Below are 18,137 nucleotides of genomic sequence, written 5' to 3'. Positions count from 1 at the left end.
AATCAAGAAATGGAAGGTAATAGAGGTGGCTGTGCTAAAGGGCTATCTTTTGCTGTCAAGCAGCCTGACATTTGCTCTGGTTTCAAATACTTATAATCTGTTGTGAAATATCCTTTGGATTTTACTGTCAGCCACTCTGTAGAGATGCGGGGTCTGCGGGCAGGAGGAGGATGTACGAGTACATTCATCCTCTGCTGCCCGCCCCACAGACCCTGCCTAGCGTGGCGGCTGGCCAGCAGGGCCCGGTACACAGCTTCCATGGGAAAGAAGCACCCTTATTTTTTCAAACTCTGCTAGAAAAGCCTCCACCACGAAACAAACATGATGTACATTTGATGCAAAATGTATTTAAGTAGAGGGAAAAGCAGTCAATAATAAGACAATATCCTAAATAAAACTTCTACTTCCTACTTTAGAGCCTGCATGGCTCTACACCATGATAGATGTTTAATAACACCCAGCAGGCTATATGCAAGTAGTAAAGAAGTCTTCCCCAGTGCAGGGCCAGCATGACCCTTATTTCTAAATTCTCCTCCCCCAGTGTAGAAGACTCAAAGCTAGGGTAGCTTTCAAATCTGCTACACCATCAGGTTTTAGTGCTCTAACTCCACGGTACTGGCATCCCATGCTCCCAGAAAATTATACTAATCCTAAAATATGTGTCTGATGTAACGTCTGTAACTAAAATGTTAGGGGAAGGGGTTGGGGCTTATTTGTGCTACCTCACTTGTACTGCTAGCAGTCTGCTGTGCCTTCCAAGAAAGAGCAAAAGAAGGGAACAGAACTTGAAGAAATCATGCTAAAGAATGGATATTAATTGCAGAAAAGTTACATAGTTATTCATTACTACTCCATAGTAGTTTTAAGACTGCATAAACGTAAGAATTGGTGGATGAAATTAAAAAAAAAAAAAAAGATATTGCCACCTGGTAGGGGGAAAAATCTCTGTCCAAGGCTGCAATGATTTATTAATATAAGTAATCAATAGCAATAGGTCCGTATCAGTTTTACATCTAATTTAAACTTTCAGGTCTCAATGTACTCATTAAATAATATAATAGATTTACATATTTTAATTATATTTTATGGATTCTGAACATAATGTAATTAAAAGGTTTTTTCAGCAGAGATGATTAATGAACAGGGCAGCCAGACGTTCTGTAGAGCCATTGTGTGCAAAGGACTTCAATGCGGTATGAGCTCAACCCCTGATCTGAGCCGCAGTAGATTCACCTACACATATCAGCATGTGCATTGAACAACCACATGCACGGAAACGAGGCAACCGGAGGCCAGCGTGAAGGTGCAAACCCCTTTGGCTTTCAGCTCCTCCCTTAGCAATCAGTTACACCAGGAACATATCAAGACATGCGCTTAGAAAAGCATAGCCCAGAGAGCACACAGTTGCTGAGCAGGACTGTGTGAAATACAGAAAAGATATTTCAGGTCTTGTGCCAAGGACCTACCAAGGTGGTATTCCTTAGACCAAGCACCGCTCCTGCACATGTTCAGCTGTGTTATGTGTTTTACAAGTGGGAAACTGAGCCCTGGAAGAGGGGGAATGAACTTGACCCAGGTCCCAGAGCAGGCGAGGACGAGGGATGGGGCTCCTATGTCCACCCTTCTTATCCAGCCGTTAGGCTGAAAGAATGATTTGACAAAAGGCTGGTGTGCCCAAAACTGCTTTTCCAACCATATCAGACCAGCTAATAAAAGATACTAAACCTTTCTGCAAACCTTACACATCTCTCATATCCTTAAATAGTCACAACTATAACACCATCGCTATTACTTCTACATTCAAGTATTACCTATCAGTAAAATGCAGCTCCCTTGAACCAAGGTCAAAATCTACTGAACTACACCCCAAGAGCTTCAGCAACCAAAGTGACTGCTGAAGACAGGAAGTAAAGAAGGTTTGAAATAAAAACTGAAATGAAAACACAGAGGAAAGGAGGTCAGCATTGCCAGCTCTCTTGACTCCACTAAAGGTCTTTGATACTTCATGTTTCCTCTACAGCTTCAGCTATTTGGTCTTGTGAGCAAAGAAATAAAGTTTCTAGTCCTCATGACTGTGGAGGAAAAGCTGAAAATGCAACCTCAGGGCAATCAAACGAGAAAACCTAGAAGGCAAAGAGAAAGACCCCAAAATTCACACTTAACGCAGCCCAAGGAGGCTGTAGTCTTAGTTGAAGCCTCCCGGTACTACTAAGGTATAAATACTACTACAGCACATAACAACAAAAGAGCAAGCAGTCACTTGTCTTGTGATTTGTTGGCCCCCAGCATTTGAAAGCCTCTGTATGTTGATTTAGTAGTCAATCCTCAATCACTCCCCAGCTTTCTTTTCTCCTTGTATAAAACCATTCTCTACCATCTATACCAATAATATGTCAATAGAGCTCTATAATAGCCATAAAATCCATGATGTGGGATGTTTTGCAGTTTTGACATCCCTTCACTGGTTTAGGGAAATAATTCATTGTTCTCTTTTCCTTTCTATTTCATTTAAAACAAGTGTGCCCTCTGTGCCCTTCGCTGCTGTGAACTGCACCATCTTCCTGCCTTGCTTACACTCTTCCCTTCACGGCAGCACACACAGGAGCTGGCTCAAGCATGACCAACTGCAAGATCTGGGGAGGGCAAAGATGGCTGACAGATTTGGGGAGGGCAAAATTTGGGTCACAGGTAGAGTTTGACTTTTACATTGTGGGGGAGAGAGGCCAGGTAGCCAAAGCATTTATCAGCCTGTCAGCAGTGCTTAGGAGACCTGGTGAGGAGAGGGTAACACTCCCTCAGCCCTCTTGCCATTCTGATCTCCAGTTACATGTTCAGGGGTTATTCGAAACACAGTTTTTTGCAAGACAGATCCCATAAATTCCCCTGTTCAGGATGAAATCTGGATTTCCTGATTTGCCATCAGTTTCAGTGGCTTCCACATTTTTTTTTCCATTCTATTTTTTCCTTACTGTGAACTTTTGAGACTTCTGACATGCAGGTAGGGGGCAATTTTGGTTTGGCCTGGCACAGAGGCAGACAGCAGCAGTAAAAGCACCCCTGGTATTTCTGTTTTCATCTGAGCCTGCTTCAGTGTCTGGAATTTGATTCAGTTTTCTGGTGCAGGCAGGTCCAGGGAGACTCTCAATATGTGTTATATCTTAACAACCCACAGACCTTTCCAAGCTGAGGCTGAGTTTAAACAAATCTGAGCTGGGCTTCAGACAACCCAACTGGGACAACTGGGCAAACTATAAACTGTGAATAGCATCTGTTGACTGCTTTGGACTGTTTCATAGCAAATGTTCACATATAGTGAGATTTTTCCTGCTATTATTCAAGTTGAATTAGAGCTTATTCTGCAGAAAACATCACTGTAATAAGCTCTACAACATGAAGTTGGCAAATTTTGTAAATGTTTCCTTTGATTTTCACGTATTCTCAGTTCAGCATGCAGTCTGCTGGCCTTTTAGTCACGGAATGCTGTTTTGGGAGTAGCAACTAGTGATTTAATTCATCTCTGTTATCTTCCTACCCTCATGAACTCTTTCTCTATCACATAACAAGTTTATTTTCATGTTTAAATAATTCTTTGTTATTGGTCCTAATACCACTTGCCCTGAATATGCACACAGATGACATTTCAGTTTCACTGATTTTCCTGAAAAAATGCATTTTAAATGAAGTGTAAAATATAACTAAACCACAACAAGGTTAGGAATTCCCCCCCAAAAATCAGCCTGTGATGGCTGAAACAGATATCCACTATGAGATGTTCTGAAAGGGGGCACTTCCTAAGAGAACAGCACAAAATCTGTCCAGATTTACATGGTGCTTGTGTTCCAGCTCTCTGCTTGAGCAACCTCACTTTTACACAATTTCCACTACAAGCGAAAACATTAATGCCTTCTAACACTCACATTAGTTAATCAAGGTCAGTCCTAGGGGTTACAACTGTATCCACTAGCAGATGAGTCGTGTTTAAACATCCTACTAGTTGAGACTGTGTCAGCCTTGACCTCTAGACAAGGTCTTTCCTCTTCTTGCTCAGCTCTACCTTCAAGTTATAAAGCAAGTTTCATTATCTTCTCTGAAGAACCTGAATGCATCACTTTACCATTATTGTCCATGCTGTTACCATCAGAAACTTGTCCCTAGGGTCTCATCTCTCAGATGGCATCCCTGTTCCCTTCAGCCTTGGCTCCAATTTCAGCTCTCACTGATGTTTCTGCATTTGCTCAGTAAACACACCATGCTCTGTATAATGTAAAACACAAGCATCTCATACACTGATAAAATTACTTCTGTGCTTACACAGCTACTTAATTTCATTTTGCCATTGATTTGTCATTTTAAAGTTAAATAATAAACATGGATTGTAGCCAGGATACTGAGTGCTGCTTTCTCCCCCTCTAGTTTTTGACTTATGTGTTTGTTTATTTACTGATATATTTAAGTACTCCCTACTGCATTTCACACATAATCTGGCAAATCCTGAGGATTTACTTTCACAATTGATTAGAAAAGTCAATGTTTTACAGATAGGATTAAAATGGAAAATATCTAGGAGCCTTGACGGAATTTACTGATGACAACTACTATCTCCAATAGGCTCTCCAGCCCTTAAAAATCCATGTTGTGTGTTGTCAAACATTGTGAAGATATAACCATTTCCTGCTACAGGTATTATGTCAATTAAAGAAATATACTTGCTCATTTGTCCATTGTGGGAGCGCCTTCTAGGCTTTTCATTTAATCAGCACATGGCAAAAGATCATTGTTTTCCATTTGCTGGTAGTTTTCTTCTCTTGAAAATTAAATCAGACAGGCTAGTAGGCAATGCTGAGGCAAGCAGTGCATTTTCAATATTGTCACTTCAGTAATCTAAATTTAAAAATTCTAAAAATGTCAACATGTGACATTTTGTTTTTTCCTTTTTTTTTTTAGCTCCAAACCATGTATTACTTCTTCAGTTTTCTTTATTTTTAAATCACTGTTTAGAATTTTTTTAATGCTTTATGACAGGGCAAACTGCTTTTTAGCTTTTTGATTCTCTGTCAAATGGTGAACCTGGCTTCCTTTTGATCCACTCTCACAACCAAAAATAAATCAGTTATTCACACACAGCTCGCTCCACAGTGGAATAATTTTCCAGATCATGAAATTTCAGTGCAGAGTGATAAAAAGATTAGGCTGGTGTCAGAGAGCGGATTACAGGGCAGCCTGGAGAAAAGAATTAGATCTACTCCTAATCCCATTCTCCTGGGGCTCGGGTCCTCTTGCTGGCCTTCACTGGTGCTGCTAGACGGTAAAATTAAGTTCTGTTGCATAGTGCCATCAGTGGTCTGAATTCGTAAGAGGGACTTTGTTTTGCTGTTCTTATTGCCAAAATGGGGGGGGAAAGGAAGGAGATTGTGTGCTGGGGCTGAGAAATTCCTAAAGAGAGCAAGGCATCGCTACGTTATTAGCTGACCACTGGAATTTGTAAAACAGTCAATATTGACTGACCTTGCCTGTTACAGAAAGGTCAAGTGAGCAGACAGGATAAGGTGATGGGGAAGCACTGTTTGTGTGTCTTGGTGCTAAAAACTCATATAAAACCAGAGACAGACAATGCACAGAGACCCACGCAAGTCTAAGGCACTGGAAAACACCCCAGTTAAGTGAAAATTACCATCCCCATTAAGTTGCAGCCATCATTGCTTAATTGCTACCCAGGGAGGTATCCTGATTAAGAGCAGATGAAGTTTAGTACATCTTATGCAGTGGCTTATTGCTCAGATATGAAGGAAAGGGAAGAAAAGGAAAACGATAAATACAAGACTAAGGCACTTCGGTCCAAAGCTGGAGGTGTTCATTTTTGATAGATAAAACCAGAGCAGGGCTGGGGATCCACTGAATTGGGGTGTCTTTCTTTCCTTGTGCGTAATGTCAGGGTCTTGCAGGAACTGGGGCTGACACGTCCCTGTTTTGCCATTTGTTTGCTCCCAAGTAGGGAAGGAGCAGGAGGTGAGTCGCCTGCTCCAGCCAGACACTTAACCCAGCCCGGGCTGGGCTGCCAGCCCATGCAGTCATGCTCTGGCTCTGCTTCCTCTGCAGAGCTCAGAGCAGCTCAAAAGCACCTTTTATTCAGCTAGGATCAGGCCCATGGTTCTCACTCTAAATCCCCTGGCCTCAGTGAAGAGTATGGCTTTGTCAAGATAATGTGACCACTTTTTTTTTTTTTTCCTAACCCAGCAATTCCTCTTTCTTTGGAAGAGCTTTGACCTTTAAATGAAGGTGCATGCCAAGAAAAATCCAGAGCTTGTTATCAAGACAATCTGTGGTACAGGCTGTGTGGTAATGTCCTCCCAAGGTGATGACTCAGATCTATCAGTGTCTAGATACTAAGGCCTTTTTTATCCTTGCAAACTCAGGGCTTTCCAAATCTTTAAGCCTGATCAGAGATAGAGCACTACAAGAGCTTACTTAAATCTCAGCAAGCAGAAAAGAGGGCGAGGGGGAGAGAGCTCACATAAAATAAAGAACACCACTTTTTAAAGATAAAACATAACTCTAGGTACAATAAAAGCCTTTAGAGAACAGACGAGATCTTTGTCAGGAATGTATCTCATTTAGTCCCATTGTTTCACTTCGTGCTTTTCAGAAAGCCAGCCATTTATCTTGCCTTTTTTTCCCCAGGTTTTTTTTTCCTCCTTTCCTGATGCCAGTTTCCATTTCATTAGGAAATGAATCACTGATGAGGTGCTAGTCCTGTCTCCCTGCAAGCAGACCTCAAAAACAGGGTAGTCAGGAAAAAGAAAATATACAGTCTTATGACCTAAAACCTGAATGTTTTTACAAGTACAGTTTTATTTATGTTGTGCTGTGTTATGGATAGCTGTTGTTTAGTGTTTATGGCATGCAGCTAATAATTCCAAGTCAGAGTACCTGTGGGTAGATACCTTCAACATGTTTTGAGGCTCCAAAGGAAGACATTTTCAAAGGGAAAAGCAAAGGGCAGAAGAATTTCTAAATTTCCACACAATTTCCCTGTGGGTGCTGTGAGCCGAACCTTCCTGGTTCACAGCACATTGCTGGAACGCTGTACCCATGTCCCTGAAAGCCTCAGAGGGATCTCTCATTTTCACAGTCGGTGTATTGCGCACACGTTTGTTTGTGGAGTTATATGCCCAGACAAGGAGACAATCACATTTCTGTAGCTTGAGTACCCCTGTGATGAGGCATAATGCTGTCATGGTTTTTGCACAGAGAAGCAAACTCCCAGAAAAGCCATGTCAGCTTGAGTTTGACCTTTCATTCAACAATGATGCAGATCAGGGTATTTTCGATGCAACATGGCTGCATACTGAGCACACCCAAGTTGTCAGATATGGTACAGTCTACACCCAAACATCCTTAATCTGATGATCCCCAAAAAGCAAAGTCCTGACCCACACAGCAGTTCATTTTGGCTACTTCAGGAATTCCACAGTGAGACAGGAAGGGAGGGGACATTGCTTTCCTATCCTCTGCACGAACTCATCCAACACTCAGACTGAATTGGTATGACACACAAACCAAACTGTTGCCAGAAATGCCCATCTTGGAGCTTGAAAAATGTGTTTGTTTTTCCCAGCAACATCAGTCTAATAAAATACATTTCTCCCTACCAACCTAATCTCTTTTATTTCCTCTGACAATACTCCTACATGACTATCATGATGCTGCATGAGTCTTCACAGCTTCCACATTTCTGTTAAATTTCAGTTGGATAACCATAAAAGAAAACAAATGCATTTAGCATTTGCAGAATCTTGTCCCTCAGCTTTATAAGGTTAAGATATATAATGCACACATTTATTTTATACATCTCCTAAGTGACTAATCTAATGTGTCCTCCATTTAGAGAGCAAGTAGCATTTTGCAAAAATGTATTGGATTGACCCACTCGAAAGATGTGGTTATCCAACCGGTGTCCAACCAGGACACACCACTTTTGCTCACACAATCAAAAAGCTTTGAGAATTGTTGTACTGGGAGGTTGATCAAACTCCTCCACAGCAACAATTCCCACAAGGGCTTCTTATTTTGAAGATCCAGATTTACTAACCAGCAGCCTGATTTTCAGAAGAGCCAAAAATCCAGCAGCCTTCTGAGTCTCCCTTCTCCTTTTTTTCCAAAAGCAATGCATGTGCTGCATGACTTCTATTCTTTCCTGCATGCATGGAATATCATGCCCAACTCCACCTGTTCCTACAAACTGCTTATAATCTTAACAGAGAACACATAAATAGATCAGGAACAGCACGGAGAACCTGATAACTTGATGGGCACAGACTGAGCATCTCAGGTGCTTGCAGTCAAAGACATGAATTCAGGGATGACACCACCAGCAGTCAGGAGCTTGCTTAAGAACGTGGGGTCTGGAAGAATGAGCAAAGGACAACCATCATCAAACCCAGAGCAGGGTAGCCTAGCAATGGTGAACTTAGTCGTAAGCCTTTGGCCAAATTGCTTCATTTCTCCCAGTGCCTCCTGTCAGATTTGGCTCATCACCCCTAGGAGAAAGCCTTCTTCACATGATGTAGGTAAAAAGCCTAAAGTCATGGTGCAATTCTGATTATCAGGCCACAAAATCCTGATTATCAGGCCTATCAGGCCACAAAAGAAAACCCACCAAGTCACCCTTAAAACTAAACACTATCCCACCTTCTACTTCTCCTGGAAAGTGCTTTGGCTTTGCAAATTGTGTTGCTTTCTTGCTTGTTCTACAGTGAATCAGTTTGTATCTCAGACCTACTTGTAACTAATTAAACCTATTATACTGATTTTAATGTTGCATTTTTTCCTTGCACTTCCTGTCTCTCTCCATCTTCCTGCTGGTCCTTGTTTTCTGTTCTTATTAAAGCATTTCCAGGTCAGAGACTGTCCTTTGTATTCTTTGTTGCGTCGGGGTTTTTTTCCCCTCTGTATTTTCTGTATTTCTGCATTTGTATAACTCATAGTGCAGAGAGTTTTCAGTAATGACTTTTAATGTTTTTCCTTGTGGCCAGTTTTGTTTCCTCTGTTTCTGTTTTCTCTCCTTTATGCTGGAGCAAAGGAGGAAACCTCAGATGAGCTGTGCATCAGCCCATTGATTAAGTGGAGTACCTTTCCATGCAGTAATTACCATTGCCTAAGCTATACCCAAGCACAGCAAATCATTTTTATTTCTGTATGCTCTGCAACTCAGAGAAAGAAGCCCTAGTCGTAGATAGACAGCATATGAATTGCCAGAAAAATCCCAGGTTGTGTACAGATCATTTATAACATAGCCAGCCCAGTGTTTGCAGAGGGTTTTGCCCACTAAATATCTCATAAATCATTGACTTCCTTTAAAAAGATAACAATAATTTCAAAGAGGTAAGTGGGATTGGTCTGGATCATTATGTTCTCCCTCTAGGGCAGGGAGTTGAAAGTTTTAATTTTCTTTCATCAATCTAAGTCATCACCCAAGGCTGGAGTGGGATGTTTGACTTCCACTACTGGAAACCTTAGATAAGACGAGAGCTGAACACCCTCCACAGAGGTCTCGAGTGATGCTACTGCACTTGTTCAGAACTTTGTATCATAAGACAACTGCCTGTGAGCAGAGTATTATAACCCTGTGCCAAGCCCACTGTGGGATCAAGGCCTAAAGCCACCAGCAGCAGAGCCCATTGTCTTTCTTCTTGTCGTGGGTTTACAAGTAAAGAGAAGGGGGCAGAGAGATGTCATGTCTGTCATCAGGACTTCCCAAACAGGTCTGTGTGTGCAGGCATTATAGAGCACAGCCACAGTGAGTTCAGCATGGTTTTGGTAGCATTGAATTCACTGCACATGTTCTGTAGAGTTGATTTGTGCAGGGAACATACCTGGGGTTTCCATACATCTGGCAAACTAAGCTGTTCCTCCAAGCTAGCTCACAGACATTCGGGAGCCTGAATAATTGTTCTAAATCCTTCAAATCTAGGCAGAAAAAGAAAATATAGCCCCATAAACTCAGATGTACACTACTCAGGGAGGGAGGGTTACTCCTCCATAACAGCACCTGAAAGCTACACTTACTCTCCCACCCTGTGACATGTTTGTGCTGGTGTATAGTTGTCTCCCACATAGTCCAGGACTGTATCCCTCTCTGCACCTGAGTCCCACTTTCTGTTTGCTGTTTCCATTGGCTCTGGGGCAGCAGCGGGCTTTTTTGTTACATTTGTGTAACAGAGGACCCTGGAATACTTGTTTACGGTTTAATGGCTGATGCTCTGATGTGCCACCAATTCCAGCTACAACAACCAAAACAGAAACAAGTGCAGCCCTGAGCTAAGCATTTTTTTAAATTAATCTAGTGGTTTTGTGTTTTTTCTTTTTGCAAAACCTGTACGTGCATTTAATATTTTCCCAAAATGTGCTAATTATTTAAAATAACTTGCTGAATAATTTATATGACTAATTTTCAGCATGTGTATTGTTTCTTTGTTATTTTTTATTGGAATCAACTTGTTTTTAGCCAGTTGTAATAATTCTTTGTATTCCTACTCAAGAACCGAGGATCTTTCTGATAGGAGCTGTGCAGAAAATGAGATACCGAACGTCCCCTATAGTCCATAACCATGTAAAAAACTACAACAAAAGATTGAGACAAGCAGAAGGCAGTAAACAGGGAAGCTCATAAGGGACTAGTGGGAAAGAAAAGTATTACAGAGCCACCAATGACCACCGCTTGATCATGGCTTACCTGGAGTTCCTGAGTGTTTTAGAGGAATCCTGGCAGGAGGAAGTTCAGCACAGTCACACGTGTGGGATGCTCCAAGCCTGAAGCATGTCAGCTTTGAGCTTCCTCGCAGTTTGCTTCACATCTTCAACCTGGAAAAGAAGATGCCATATTAATATATCAAAGGCCAAAGCAACTCAGAGCAGACAATGTTAGAAACCTATTTACTAACAATTTGACATTCTGGCAACAGCTTGTTGATGGCACACTGTATCAGCTATGCGAAGAACTGCTTCTGCAGGCAAGAAGAAAATCAGGGCACCAAGTTCATTGCTCTCTTAATCCATCTACTGACACTGCCAACAAAGCCAGTCCAGCTTTTAGTACCAGAGTTAGTGAGGTTTTCCAAACAACATATTTCTTATGGGCCACAGAAGGCAACTGGAGTGACAGACTGCAGATGAGTGCAAGCAACAAACAAATCGGTCAGGTCCAAATCACCGTTCCCAGCCTCAAAACAAGATCCACTTTTTCTGGATCCTTGCAGGTACTGGACTCACTGGCAACATGCCTGAGAACGCAAATACAGATGTGACAAAAGGAGACTTCTGTGCTGCAGAATCACGACCACACACCAGCTACAGCAGGGGTGCAGGGCTTGGAGGAGGGACTGAACTGCGATGGACTAATCTTCCCTACCTACTGCCTAATTAAAATTTTCAGCACCCTATTCAGGATACAGAATTGAGTTATACTTCAATAGGAGTATCACAGAGTATTTAAATAAAATGTATTTCAATAAAAGGAAATTCAATCTAAAGAAGAGATTTGAAAAGGTATGGATGTATTTCTCAGAACCGTTGTTTCTACCCTTACAAACTGATGATGTGCTCTCTAAAATCTAATGCCAACCTATAATGTTTTAAGAGGAGCATATTATATTTAGCTGCTTACCTAGATTTCCTTGTAAATTAAACTGAAGCCCTCAGCGATACTTATCTTCCTTTTGTTCTTTCCTCTCTAATTATACTGTGGCACTAATTATCTTATGGGCAGAAACAGTCTATAGATTGCTGCTGCTTCAAAAACTCAACCACTGCTCCTGCTATTCGTTCATACCTTATGAATATTTTCATTCAGTCAAAAAAAAAAACCAACAAAAAAAAAGCAAGACTCTGCCCCCAGTGTTCTCCTTTTCTACAAGTTCTCTATCTCCCTGGTTCTTACCTGCTTGCTATCACTACTGATTCCAAAGTCTGATTCATGTTCATCCTTGATCGACAGCACTTCTCTAGACTATAAATGGTACCTGTGCTCTAAAAAGCATGACTGTTTTCTGAGTAACATGACTAAAATTGTTAGGATCTTTTCCTGTAGCCTTTATGTGGATGAGTAGTCTACCTCTAGTGTAATCCCATCTGGAGCAATTTAACAGCAGCTGTCAATAGTGTAACCATGAATTTTTTCATCTGAGAAAATGATTGTAAAATTAGATCATCATAGAGCACATTTCAGCAAAAACACTGGCTTTTTTTTTTTTAAGTATAAGCTCAATAAATGGTGTTTCTAATGTTAAATCATGCAATATTAACTTATTGCTAATGGCACAAACGTATGCTCACTTCACAAAATCTACCACATTAAGACCCTCTAAAGAGAGACAAAAAGGAATCTTTTAACTCATCAACTCACCATGGAGTCAACTTAAAGCATTGATTAATAGGACCCTTGCTATCCTAGCTGAACTCGTAAGTAGCTTAATAAGACATAAAATATTCTGCTCAGGGTTTTTAGTTTAATACTCTTTTATTGATTTTTTTACCAGAAAATACAATAACATTGTGCATATAAAGCAGTCTGCACAAGGCCTTAATTTTGCACAGGCACATCAAAAGTAACATTCATTCATTTTGCATGTGTCACCGATCTGCATGACCTTTAAACTGTTATTCAGCAAGAAAATTAAATATCTAGCAAAAAGCTTTGAAAGAACGATTCATTACAGAGTATCTAGTATGTGCTACACATTGCATTAAGTCACACACATACACACATCTAATGGGAAACTGTTGACATCTTTTAATGCCAGCGGTGAGCAAGACAGTCTTTTTTGTGGTGAGGGGGTTATCTTGCCGTACCTGCATAGGATGTAGTTGGACATTTATGAGCCTCATGAGAAAACAAAGAAGTCAAGCGACTTCACCAAGGTCATCCACCCCTCTTAACCACCTATATAGCATTCACAGCTGTAGCGTCTCCCTTCTTCGTACGGATTTCACTTCTTGTTTCTCCACCTCCTGCGTTACACAGAAGAGCCATCACAGCTGTCACCCTCCTCAGGCTTCCTCACTTGTACCCCACTCGAGACCCACTACATCATCTTCCCACCACCAGCCCTCTCTTCACCCCAAGGCAGTCTGACACCCCTACTTTCAACCTGTGCTCTAACCACAAGGCTTTCTTTTTGCCCTGCTGAGACCAGCCTCCTTGGAGCTCATTCTCCCAAACAGGCACAACAAATCACAGAATCACAGAATCACAGAATCATATAGGTTGGAAAAGACCTTTAAGATCATCGAGTCCAACCATAAACCTAACACTGCCAAAAACCATCACTACACCATGTCTCTAAGTACCTCATCCAAACGTCCTTTAAATACCTCCAGGGATGGCGACTCAACCACTTCCCTGGGCAGTCTGTTCCAATGCTTGATAACCCTCTCGGTGAAGAAAAATTTCCTAATATCCAGTCTAAACCTCCCCTGGCGCAACTTGAGGCCATTTCCTCTTGTCCTATCACTTGTTACCTGGGAGAAGAGACCGACCCCCACCTCTCTACAACCTCCTTTCAGGTAGTTGTAGAGAGCGATGAGGTCTCCCCTCAGCCTCCTTTTCTCCAGGCTAAACAGTCCCAGCTCCCTCAGCCGCTCCTCATAAGACTTCTGCTCCAGACCCTTCACCAGCTTCGTTGCCCTTCTCTGTACGCGCTCCAGTACCTCAATATCCCTCTTGTAGTGGGGGGCCCAAAACTGAACACAGTATTCGAGGTGCGGCCTCACCAGTGCCGAGTACAGGGGCACAATCACTTCCCTAGTCCTGCTGGCCACGCTATTTTTGATACAGGCCAGGATGCCATTGGCCTTCTTGGCCGCCTGGGCACACTGCTGGCTCATATTCAGGCGGCTGTCAACCAACACCCCCAGGTCCTTCTCTGCCAGGCAGCTTTCCAGCCACTCTTCCCCAAGCCTGTAGCGTTGCATGGGGTTGCTGTGGCCCAAGTGCAGGACCTTGCACTTGGCCTTGTTAAACCTCATACAATTCACCCCAGCCCATCGATCCAGCCTGTCCAGGTCCCTCTGCAGAGCCTGCCTACCCTCCAGCAGATCAACACTCCCACACAACTTGGTGTCGTCTGCAAACTTACTGAGAGTGCACTCGATCCCTTCGTCCAGATCATTGATAAAGATGTTAAACAGAACTGGCCCCAACACCGAGCCCTGGGGAACACCGCTTGTGACCGGCCGCCAACCGGAGTAAACTCCATTCACCACCACTCTCTGGGCCCGGCCGTCCAGCCAGTTCTTTACCCAGCGAAGAGTACACCCGTCCAAGCCATGAGCAGCCAGTTTCTCCAGGAGAATGCCGTGGGAAACCGTGTCAAAGGCTTTACTGAAGTCTAGATAGACAACATCCACAGACTTCCCCTCATCCACTAGGCGGGTCACCTTATCATAGAAGGAGATCAGGTTGGTCAAGCAGGACCTGCCTTTCCTGAACCCATGCTGGCTGGGCCTGATCCCCTGGTTATTCTCTACATGCCGTGTGATAGCACTCAGGATGATCTGCTCCATCAGCTTCCCCGGCACCGAGGTCAGGCTGACAGGCCTGTAGTTCCCCGGGTCCTCCTTCCGGCCCTTCTTGAAGATGGGTGTCACATTCGCTAATCTCCAGTCAGCAGGGACTTCCCCAGTTAGCCAGGACTGCTGGTAAATGATGGAAAGGGGCTTGGTGAGCACATCTGCCAGCTCCTTCAACACTCTCGGGTGGATCTCATCAGGCCCCATAGACTTGTGAGTGTCTAAGTGGTGCAGCAGGTCACTCACCATTTCCCCCTGGATAATGGGGGCTCCAGTCTGGTCCCCATCCCTATCTTCCAACTCCAGGGGCTGGGTACCCATAGAACATTCGGCCCTGCTAATAAAGACTGAGGCAAAGAAGGCATTAAGTACCTCAGCCTTTTCCTCATCCTTGGTCACTGTGTTTCCTCCCACATCTACTAGGGGCTGGAGATTCTCCTTAGCTCTCCTTTTGCTGCTAATGTATTTGAAGAAGTGTTTTTTGTTGTCTTTTATAGCAGCAGCCAGACTGAGCTCTAGCTCAGCTTTGGCCCTTCTAGTTTTCTCCCTGCACAGCCTCGCTACACCCCTGTAGTCCTCCTGAGTTGCCCGCCCCTTCTTCCAGAGGTCATAGACTCTCCTCTTTCTCCTCAGTTCGAGCCAGAGCTCTCTAGTCAGCCAGGCCGGTCTTCTTCCCCGCCGGCTCGTCTTTCGGCACCTGGGGACAGCCCGCTCTTGTGCCTTTAGGACTTCCTCCTTAAAGAATGTCCAGCCTTCCTGGACCCCTTTGCCCATAAGAGCTGCCTCCCAGGGGACTCTGTCGACCAGTCTCCTAAACAGGCTGAAGTCCGCCCTCCGGAAGTCTAAGGTGGCAGTTTTGCCGACCCCCCTCGCCGCTTCTCCACGTATCAAAAACTCTATCATTTCATGATCGCTCTGCCCAAGACAGCCTCCAACCATCACATCACTCACCAGTCCTTCTCTGTTGGTGAACAAGAGGTCCAGCGGGGCACCTTCCCTCGTTGGCTCACTCACCAGCTGCGTCAGGAAGTTATCTGCCACACGCTCCAGGAACCTCCTGGACTGTTTCCTCTCTGCTGTATTGTATTTCCAGCAGACATCTGGCAGGTTGAAGTCCCCCACAAGAACAAGGGCTAGCGATCGTGAGGCTTCTCCCAGCTGCTTATAGAATAGTTCATCTGTCTCCTCATCCTGGCTGGGGGGTCTGTAACAGACTCCCACCACAATATCTGCCCTGTTGGCCTTCCCCCTGATTCTGACCCACAGACACTCCACCCTATCATCACCATCATTGAGCTCTAAACTATCCAGACTCTCCCTGACGTATAGGGCTACCCCACCACCTCTCCTGCCTCGCCTATCCCTCCTGAAGAGTTTATAGCCATCCATCGCTGCACTCCAGTTGTGCGAGTCATCCCACCATGTTTCTGTGATGGCCACCATATCATAGTTTTCCTGACGTACAATGGCTTCCAACTCCTCCTGCTTGTTGCCCATGCTGCGTGCATTGGTGTAGAGGCACTTCAGCTGGGGTGTCGTCCGTGCCTCCTTCATAGAAGAACACCCCTTGCGTGCTTTGAGGCATTTCACTGGTGTTTCCCTCTTGGCTCCCGTTGCCTCAGTATCCCCTGGCTCAACTCCGCTCGACTTCGGCTGTGCCCAAGCGTACCCCGTGCATCTCGAGGACTCAGGCCGACTGTCCTCGCTGTCAGCCGCTCCCTCCAACCATGGCACGTCGCCCCTCAGCTTCTCTCGGGCAAGCCTGATATTATCCCCCTCCCCCTTCGAGTCTAGTTTAAAGCTCTGTCAATGAGCCCTGCAAGTTCCTGTGCAAAGATTCTCTTTCCCCTTTGAGAAAGATGAATCCCATCGGATGCCAGCAAACCCGGTGCGGCGTAGGCCATTCCGTTGTCAAAAAAACCAAATCCGTGGCGATGACACCAGCCACGGAGCCATGCATTAATAGATTGGGCATCTCTGTTCCTTCTGGTGTCACTGCCCACCACTGGAAGGAGAGAAGAGAAAATAACCTGCGCTCCTGAGTTTCTTACTAGCCGTCCCAAAATAGCTGTGTGTTTTCCCCAGCTTGACTCAAAGTGTTTAAGTATTTCTGTTTGCTTGATTTCTGCTGGCAAGGACAAACTGCTCCATTCACCTCAAAGCCATCAACCGTTTCCGACTACCCTCACAGCAAGCAGCTAGGAGTGTTTCTGTCTCCATTTGTCATGGTGCCCACGCTACGTGGCTCTGAAGTCATTATACAGGGCAAGAGAGGCAGCTGCCTAGCGCACAGGACTGCTTAATGGGCAACCAGGTTATTTTTGTTCTCTATTTTATCTCCGTTTGTTTTTAAATGTCTTGCCTAGAGCAAAAGGCCTAGAGTCACCACCATTGGGAACCACCATCATCACAAAGGGATCTTCTCCATGAGTCAGAGCATAAGGCAGGTTTCAGACATGCTTATAACATCCTGAACAAAACTGTCTTCCCCCTGTCCAACAGTGACCCCTTTGTGACATTGCTCAATAACAAGCATAGACTTTGGGGGGAGGGGGATGTAATCATTAAATTGTAAATCCCTTTAAATGCAAAGATCAAAGGGAAAGTTTCAATCCAATGACACATAATTAAAAATGCAGACGTGAACAGCTTTGATTCATGAATGCTTATGCACTTTTAAATTGTTGCCAGGGAGATCAGGGCATGAGAAAATTAAAAACCATTACGCTTCAAAAGGATAAATGATTTTCACAGCTTTCTAACATTATTTCCTGTTGCGCAGATTTTTGTGTGTTTTAACATTTCCCCCGCCCTGCCTGGGCAGATTAGTTCTGAAAAATGTTTTCCAGAAAATGTTCAGGACTCAAGGAGATTAAAAGGAGATTAGTGAACTTGTTGGATGGAGAGTTCCCATTGGTACTTAATGGTAAATGCTTGGGGCAGTTAAAGAGGAACCCACACACACACGTTACCCTTTTACCTGCATTTTAATTTAAAGAGCTATGACCTTTTAATTCATTATTCTTTTTCTAATTGAGCCAGTACAATACAATGTGGTATAGGGCATAAGCCAAATCTCCCTGAAGTTAAAGGAAATATTCCCACGACTGTAGTGGTTTCAGTCTCTTTGTTTAACATTTCTCACTTGTATAAGTCAAAGCACTTAACTGAAAGGAAAAGGGTGCTTCCTATTTCACGAATAAAAAAATTGAGACATACAAAGTGGACATGGTTCTCAACCATTGTATCACAGCTGTTAGACTAAATCTAGGGCTGTCAACTACAGCAAGTGCTCCCACTTCTGATCCATGCCATCTCAGATCTGCCCTGCTTCAACACGTAACTTTAATACTCCCAACTGGCAATTAAGACACCTAAGTGCTTTAAAATCATCCCAATCTTACCAAACAGTGTTGCTTCATATTTGCAAGTGTTTAGAAGTTAATTTCTTGGACAAAAATGTATTGCTGAAATTCACCTGTGAGTTGATGGTTTGCAATGAACTCATGGGCAGCATTTTCATTAGTGGTCTGAAAGTACATGTGAAAACAACAGGAAAATCTTCAGTGCTG

This window comes from Mycteria americana, chromosome 15, assembly GCF_035582795.1.
Source record: "Mycteria americana isolate JAX WOST 10 ecotype Jacksonville Zoo and Gardens chromosome 15, USCA_MyAme_1.0, whole genome shotgun sequence".
Lineage (NCBI taxonomy): Eukaryota > Metazoa > Chordata > Aves > Ciconiiformes > Ciconiidae > Mycteria > Mycteria americana.
Note: the sequence above shows the minus strand (reverse complement) of the source record.